General features: G+C 39.9%; 1 protein-coding gene across 3 annotated transcripts in view; it reads right to left on the minus strand.

Annotated features, from left to right (window-relative positions):
- The window catches only part of A1CF (APOBEC1 complementation factor), a 31,443-nt gene extending 24,133 nt beyond the window's left edge, over positions 1-7,310 (minus strand). For 2 of the 3 annotated variants that reach the window (XM_060274882.1, XM_060274881.1), the window contains exon 1: positions 267-787. The gene's annotated coding sequence lies outside the window, so the exon portion shown is untranslated. Of the gene's footprint in view, positions 1-266; positions 788-7,223 lie in introns of those variants that run through there. The other variant, XM_035137837.2, reaches the window with a different exon arrangement.
- Between the last annotated feature and the right edge of the window lie 1,237 nt (positions 7,311-8,547).

Raw genomic sequence — 8,547 nt, forward strand, 5'->3', positions numbered from 1 at the left:
AATTTGCATTAAAAAACAACAGCACATGTAGACAAGTGCCTTTTAGCCCTAACAGAAGCAATGTGTGGGTTTAAGGCAGACTATGTATTGCCCCCTTCTCTTTTCATTACTACTTGGTGGTGTTTTGTATATATGGAGCTTGTTCCCCTTGTAATATAATAATGAAAGTTTTACTACTTCACATATCCTGCTTGTGTGATTTTAAACCAACGTGAAAACTGATGGTTTGCTTTGGTTTGCTTTGTCAGTTTAAGATCTGTACGTACCTTGAGTAAATGATGATGGCTTTGTGACTTTATCTAAACAATGCTGTTGGAATGAACATCTGTACAAAGAAACTAAAATCCAGCAATTTTAGGAACTTGTTTGTATTAGGATAGTAAGTGGGTATGGGACTGCAACCTAATTACAGCAGAAAATAGAAATTTTAATTCGGGGGAGGGAATCTACATTAAGTAACGCTCAAGTTAGCACCAATGAGTGATGGATAATATTTCTTTATGGCATTTCTATCCCACCTTTTTCTCCAAGGAGCTTAAGGTGGTGTACATGGTTCTCTTCCTCCACACTTAATCTCTACAACAACTGTGTGAGGATGGTTAGGCTGAGAGGCAGTAACTGGTCTAAGACCACCCAGCATCATGGTCATATTTAGTCTGTAACTGGTAGTAGCTTCCAGAATTTAGCAGACACCATCTTAGTAGTAGTAAGATGAATATGAAAACAATAACACTCCACTTGGAAAGCCACTACCATCAAGGGATAATTTAAAATGGTTAAACTAGGTAAATAAATACCCCTCGACTGTCTCAATCTGATTTTGCAAGATCACAGAGCCCCCCCCCCCAAATGCACAAGATTGCAGAGTGCCAAAGTGCACTTTTTTGGGCTCTGTGGTCTCATGTGGGTCTAAACATGCTGGAGGGTATGCTTTGATAGGTAAGGGTGAAACGAGGTGTAACAGGGCAGATACATGGATTTATGGATTTATCTGCCCCTTTCACATATAAAACGGGGGAATGGGAAGTGTTGTGATACCAGAAGCAAGCCTGGATTAGAGGATACAAATGTTTGAAGTCATAGAACACAGTGGGTGGTAGTCAACTAAGTTTTACTTAGTGTGGCCCTACTGAAATTAATAAACCCAACTTATTCAAGTACATTGATTTCAATGGGTCTGCTCTGAGTAACAGTTGGCTGAGTAACAGTTGTCTGGGGTGTGTTTGTGGGGGGGCTAGCTACCCTCACCCATGTATTCTTTTACCCCCCCCCCCAATGTGCAGGCACACCCATTAATACGCATGGCTGCCCCATTCATATCTAGTTTTAAGCCTTTGTTATCAAAATTACTTCCCTGCTTTAACAATTTTTAATTGTTGTTTGATTGTGAAGTACTGTCTGAAGTTGCATTACCATTTCACATTTATCTCACTTCTTCTATGGTGGCTTCTGTTAAACACTGAAAGCTGCCAATGTTTGCAAAATTGTTATAGGGTGAATATTATTCACTATCAGATTGCTTTTAAGACTCTAATTTCCTTAATATTTTGTAGCTCAGAATTGGAAGCGCAGTGTTACAGAAAGAAAGGGATTCTATTGGCCAGTTAAAATTAGAACATCTTTTTATTCAAATTCAAAAGCTGCTTCAGAGGGGGGATTTTTAATATAATTCCCCCACCTCTTTAGTCGAAATACTTACAATCTTTTTACCCTTTTAATATAATTTTGATGTGGCCATTGTCAGCTCATGCAACAAGTAAAATAAATAATTAAATATGAGTACAATAGAGACTCCCTTTGTCTAGACACCCATTAAATTCCCATCTTCTGGGAATGTATCTCAGAGCACTAAACCAGCAGAAAACCTCAGACAATACACATGGCTGTATCTAAATTACTTTGTAATACATAGCATATTATGGATCACCAGGGGAAGGAAAAACCTGACTGACACTATTTTGCCATCCAAAGCAACATTTCCCAATTATTCTCCCACAGACCAGACCACACAGTGTGTTTCTGCATAAGATGCTGATTGGAAGGAGGTGAGCCCAGAGTGTTGGAGAGAAGAAGTAGCAGCTAGGAATGTGCATAGACTTACATGTGTACCCCAAATTATGCAAATCAAGGGGAAGCAGGGAAGTTTCTCATGTTTCCAAGTCGGACTTCACAATTAACAAGGCATCTCAAGGCAGATCAGGGACTTTGAGCAGTCACTCTGTAGCCTCGACTGTCCAAAAATTTCACGACCATTTATTCCCTCTTTTTCTTTAAAAACATAACCAAGCTGACTCGGGAAATGACCAGAGCTTTATAAGGCAGGGGATAGAGAGGTGGGGAAGATATTTCATTTTGACAGACAAATCTAGTTGTTAATCACAGTGAATTATTTTTCCAGGGAATTTCAGTCACAGGGATTTGGTGGAGGTTAAAAACAGTGTTTGTTTTTCATGTGAATCTATGCTTTTCCCTGTGAAATCTTCATTATATCTCCCCCAAGTACCTCAGGGCATAAGTCCACCTCACACCAACGACCCTTGGGCAAAAAGGGTTATTGTTGGGCGTTTTGTTTGTTTTGTTTGTTTTACATTTTCTCCACCCCAGTCTTCTTGCAAGACCCATGCTCTCTCCACCCCATGATTTATATTTTACCCACCCCAAAATGGTGAAGTCAGCCCTTGTGGGAGTACTACTGCAGCTAGTATTCTGAAATTAAGAAAGCTTCATCCCCTTGGAGGGGGAGACCATGTCTGCAAATCACATCCAATTCTAGCAGAAAAGTTAAAAAGGAGTTGAGGTCCAGCAACATCTCGGATGGCCACAGATTTCTATAGTGACCAGGAACAGTTCTCCAGGGTTTCAGAGAGGAAATCCTGCTTGGAGACACTAGGATTGAGAACCGGGGAACTTAACCCCATTCTTTCTTTTTACCGTATACACTCAAGTCTAGATTAGAACAGCAGACTTCTTCAGTCAGATGGTGACTGACTGAAGGTTATCCAGTGATCTTCATATCTGAGCAGGTATTTGAACCCAAGTCTTCCCTCTCTAAGACAGCACTCTAGCCACCATACAACACTTGTTCTCTTCATTTCATATACAGTAGTGCCTCGCTAGACGAATGCCCTGTAAGATGAATTTTTCGCTTAACGAAGAGATTTTTCGAGCGGAGGTTGCCTCGCAAGACGAATTCGTTTTGTGAAAAATTCGTCTGGAGAATTGCAGTTTCCTATAGGAATGCATTGAAATTCAATTAATGCGTTCCTATGGGCAAAAAAATAATTAAAAATTCAATGCATTCCTATGGGATTCGCTAGACGAATTTTTCATTATACGAATTGACCCATGGAACGAATTAAATTCATCTAGCGAGGCACCACTGTATATGGTATATCAGTAAGAGTTCTCAAGTAAACTTATTGCTCACTGTGGCATTTCATTTCATTTCAGGTTGGGTGGGGTGGTGGGTTGCATTTCCCTAACAGTATGTCATCCATTATGCATTTAATAAGTTTTTTTTTAAAAGGAATAATAACTTAAAAGGAGACTGATGGATCAGGCCAATGGCCCATCTAGTCCAGTATCCTGTTCTTGCAGCGGCCAACCTACTGCCTGGGGGAAACCCACAAACAGTATTTGAGTACAAGATCTTGTGGTTTCCAGCAAGTGGCATCCAGAAGCATTGCTTCCTCCAGCTGTGGAGGCAGAGCCTAGCCATCATGGCTAGTACCTTTCAATAGCCCTCTCCCCCATGGTTTTTTGTTTTTTAAAAACCAACTGATTACAGCATTAGATTATATAAGATAACTATCCCATTACCATCTCTTTTCATCTTAATCATTGCTAGTCTTGTCAATATATAAAATAGTCTTGTAGTGTTGGTTAATATCTGTGTTTATTATTATTATTATTTAGAATGGAAAGTGTGCAGATAAAACTAGGATCCTCTGCATGCATGGCACCACTGAGCTGTGGCCACCCCACCCCACCCCACCTTTGCAGCATGTTCTTTTGATGCCAGCTCCTTTTCATTTGCACGGCTATGGGCGAATAATAACGCCAGCATTGCCGAAATAACCAAAGATTGGCAAGCCTCACTACATGTTGTGCTCTCATTTGAATGGCTGGCTCTCGGTTCCCTTTGAGGATCTAGCTGGAACTGTCTAATTCATAATGCTTCACTCTGCTTTGGCTTCTCCTCCCCCTCCTCTCCCAATCTGCAGACACATTTGTCTTGACTGTTCAAAGATCAATGCACACTGCGAAGATATAGATCGTGGGATTTCTCAATCTGATGGAAACACAGGTTTCCAGTGTATTACCATTCCCTCCAGGCTCCTGCTGTGCTTTCCCTCCCTTTTTTTGCTTCTGGAGGCTGCTTGTTAGCTGCTCTTGCTGGAAGCATAGTAACTGTGCCCATGAATAAGATAAGAAAAATGGTGTTTGTCTTCTGCAGATCAATAGACCAACTCACTTGAAAACACTGACTTGCCAGAGACACTTCTAGACAAATCGCATTGGAATGGTGAAGGACAGTATGCTTGGGAACAAATAAAAAAGCAGACCGCAACTTCATCTTAGGTGAACAGATGTTACATCTACATACATTTAAAGCACTCTTATAGCACTTTAATCCTGGGAACGGTAGTTTTTTGAGGGTGCCAGGAATTGTAGTGGTCTGCAGGGTTCTCCTTTCAACTCTCAGCACCCTTAGTAACTACAGTTCTCAGTATTATTTCGGGGAAGCAATGACCCTTAAAGTGCTATAAGAGTGCTTTAAATGTATGGTGTGGATGTAGCCAGAGTGTGGAACAAAAAGTACTGCAAACTACGGTTGCCAAGCACTTCATAAATGCACTGCATTATGATTGGATTTTTCTCACTATAAGATACCAGCAAATTTCAGTATATATTCATTGGGCTCGAACAGAAATTATTCCTACCCCAAAATCTAGGATTCCCCCCCCCCCAAGAGTGGAACAGGAGTTAGCCCTCAAGTTGATGCACTTGCCTGTACTCCCGTCTGCCCTGCCAATATTACTTTCAAAGTAAGAATTATTGTTAGAGCCCAAGATCTCTTACCTGAGGATAGCAGCTGACAGTATGCCAACAGCTCCAATATTGAAATAAACACCTCTGATTGTGTGAGATAGGATTAGGGTGTGTCTGTGTGCAAGCAACACATGTATATGTCACAAGGCAAGTACAGTGGTACCTTGGGTTACAGACGCTTCAGGTTACAGACGCTTCAGGTTACAGACTCCGCTAACCCAGAAATAGTACCTTGGGTTAAGAACTTTGCTTCAGGATGAGAACAGAAATTGTGTGGTGGCAGCGCAGCGGCAGCAGGAGGCCCCATTAGCTAAAGTGGTGCTTCAGGTTAGGAACAGTTTCAGGTTAACAATGGACCTCCAGAACAAATTAAGTTCTTAACCCGAGGTACCACTGTATTCTTCAACATCATGCACAATCCAGTTCATGAAAAAGAAAAACACAAGCTTGCCGTTGCATGAGATAACTAAACGTGGTTGATGGGAACTACACTAATAGCAAACTCAGTTCTCTGAGTGCTGTTCTCCTGTCAGACACCAACTTCAATCAATAGAGAAATGTCAGCATAGCCAGGAAAGCTCTAAAGTTTACAGAACAATTTTTTTTGTGTGTGGGGGTAATCTAAGCATACCAACTGTTCTGCAAAAAAGTTCAAGGAAGTCTGAACATGCTCAGGGGCTACAGAATGCTGACTGTAGCCCCTGAGCTACAGGAGCTAAAGGAAACATGAGAAACCGAGGTGCAGGCTGAATGGAATGGGGTCTCCGGAAAGAAGAAACTGCTGTCTGGAACAATGAATTGTTGTGTTCCACTCTGCAACATTTTGTTGCTGGTTCTACTTGTAGTTGCATTTCTCTTCCTGCCTTTGACTGCTCATGATACTGTTACTTTAGCAAGAAGTAATCCATTGAACACAGAGGCAACAATAAGACAACATATGTTACCTCTTTCTCCCATCCCCTCCATCCATAGATACATATGTATGCTTTAAATTGTGTTCAGTTTTTCTTGCAATGGCACTGTTTTTCTTGCAATGGCACCGTTTTTCTTGCAATGGCACCGTATCAGTAATACAGCAATAGTCAGTTAATATTCATTCAGTCCCTGCCCTCAAAGGTAGGGGAAACCAAGACAGATGGGCGGGGTATAAATAATAAATTATTATAATATTATTAATATTATTATTATTATGTATTTTTATAATGTATGCCATCCTCAAAAGGTGACTCTGGGTCCACAACACTAATAATTTAGCAGGTCTGTCTTTTGCTGCTACCCTATTTGCATTAAATGCTGAACTGTCAGTGGGCAATTTAATATGAACCATTTTGTTTAATTTGGTGTTCAGTTCATCTTTTCCAGATCTAAAATAGAGCACTGTGAGGCCTGAGGCAATAGTCGTGATTAAAAGACACTACTTGTTATCTTGCATTCCCTGGTTTTAATTTATAGTACACACTTTGGTACACGGTAATGAAAGGCACCTATCTTGGCTGGCCATAGAGGTGCTTGCTTACAAACCAGACAGCTATGGATGCAGAAATAGAACAAGAATTCTGTTTATCTTAGAGAGTAGCTGCTTTGTAAGCGAAACATTCACACAATGATTAGCCTCCATGAGTTGTGTTTTAACAAATCGAAATTGAATTGGTGGAGCGGGGGAGGTCAGGAACTCCTCTTTTACCTCCTCCTCATTTCTTTCTAAATGAAAGCAACCGATTTCTCTCTGCTGGCTGTTTGGTCTTGCTACCTTTCCTACAAAACTAAATACAGTGTCTACATTTGATGTCCAATGCTTTGGGTGAAAAGCTAGAGAAGGCGAGCCATGCAAACAACAAGAAGGCAACTTTTTAGCCTTTGCCGCCAGTGTATCTATCTGAGCAGTTGTCTGCATCTTGCAAATACTAAAAATCAACATTATCACGCCACTGGGTAACAACTGATTACCAGCACTGGAGAAATTGTATGATAAACACATGATTGCAGACAAGCCCATATACATCCTGTGAGCTGCAGACTCGTGCAGTTGAATTTTTACATTTCAAATGCTTCTCTTGTTCTGAACAAGCCGAGATTAAGTCCTTCCCTACAAATTATAATAACTGACAGTAAGAAACTAAGCAGCCTATCCCCTATTTTTAAATAAGGTATCAGAGTGAATAAAACTGTACCTGAGCAATTTCAGAGATCACCACCTGGAAGGGTTCTCCTTGATTATGCTGAATTTGCGACGTGTCACTCTGGTTATACTCTAATCATCATATCAAACTCCAAAGGTTCAACAAACCCCAGGTTGGTTTACAGTTCTGTAGGTTAAACTTTAACTGGCCGTATCTCTCTGCTCCATGCAGCCCTTTGACCAGATAGCTAGGTCATTGCAGCTCACTGTCTACACAATGTTTACAAAATGCACAAGGCAAAAGTCAATTGTGGGTCTGAATAAATGTGTGCGAGGTGAGAAGGATATCATTTGAAAACCAGTCTGCTAAGTTAGCTGGGAAAATGTTATTTGGGACAGAGAATTTTTAACTAAAAGTAATTGACTTTATCACTCAGCTGAATGATCATTAAATAATCCTCAGAACTTTAGAAAGTTCGGATTATTGACCTGGGTTTGTATGGTGTCTATCTTTTAAAGTTATATGATCCAATGACAAGGTTTTCCATGTTGCTTGATAATAATCTGTGTTATAAACAGAAGTCCATGGTCTTGTGTGTGTGTGTGTGGGGGGGGGGGATAATAGATCTTACTGTAACAAAAATATGCCTCTTTTATGCAGATTTCAAATTTCCTTCTCTGTCTCGAAGAATTGTACAAGGAGGTATAATCCAACGAACAGCAAAGGGTACTTAAACCTGTAATATTTTTTTAAGAAACACACACACATTAAAATGAGTGCTTTTTTATTGTAGTTTTTTAAAAAAGTTTTGTTAAACAGATTTGTTATTTAAAGAACAGAGAAACTGCAAGCGTAGGAAAAAAAAGGTGACTACCCTTAGGAATACAGTAGTATATTTTTTATACAAACACAAATGAAAAATAGTCCATCACAACTACCCACTCAAAAGACCTACAACCTTAAACCCTAACTCAGTACAGTAACTGGGATAAATTAAGCTGACATAATATTCTATTAATTAAAGTGAGTGGGGACAGTCTTTAGGTTGTGAGAAGAGGCCTCCATTCGTCTTTTGTCTTCTGGATGCTTGGCACCATATTGCTATTCTTGGAAAATGGGTTGAGTAGTCAGGTGATAAAACTGGGATCTGAGCATGAAATGAAGGGATCACATGAGCACTTTGCCACATGCTCACTGCAAAAAGTTCAACTTCTATTTACTCACCCGTCTTCTTGCTACCAATTTGCAGTTAATGATGTAACACAAAATACACACAAATGCTAATACATACCAAACATGAGAGATGGAAAAATACATAGTTAAATAAATTATTAAACAAGATGTATATTAACATAGATTTAAGCAATATTTTTAG

Source organism: Zootoca vivipara, chromosome 5 (genome assembly GCF_963506605.1).
Source record: "Zootoca vivipara chromosome 5, rZooViv1.1, whole genome shotgun sequence".
Lineage (NCBI taxonomy): Eukaryota > Metazoa > Chordata > Lepidosauria > Squamata > Lacertidae > Zootoca > Zootoca vivipara.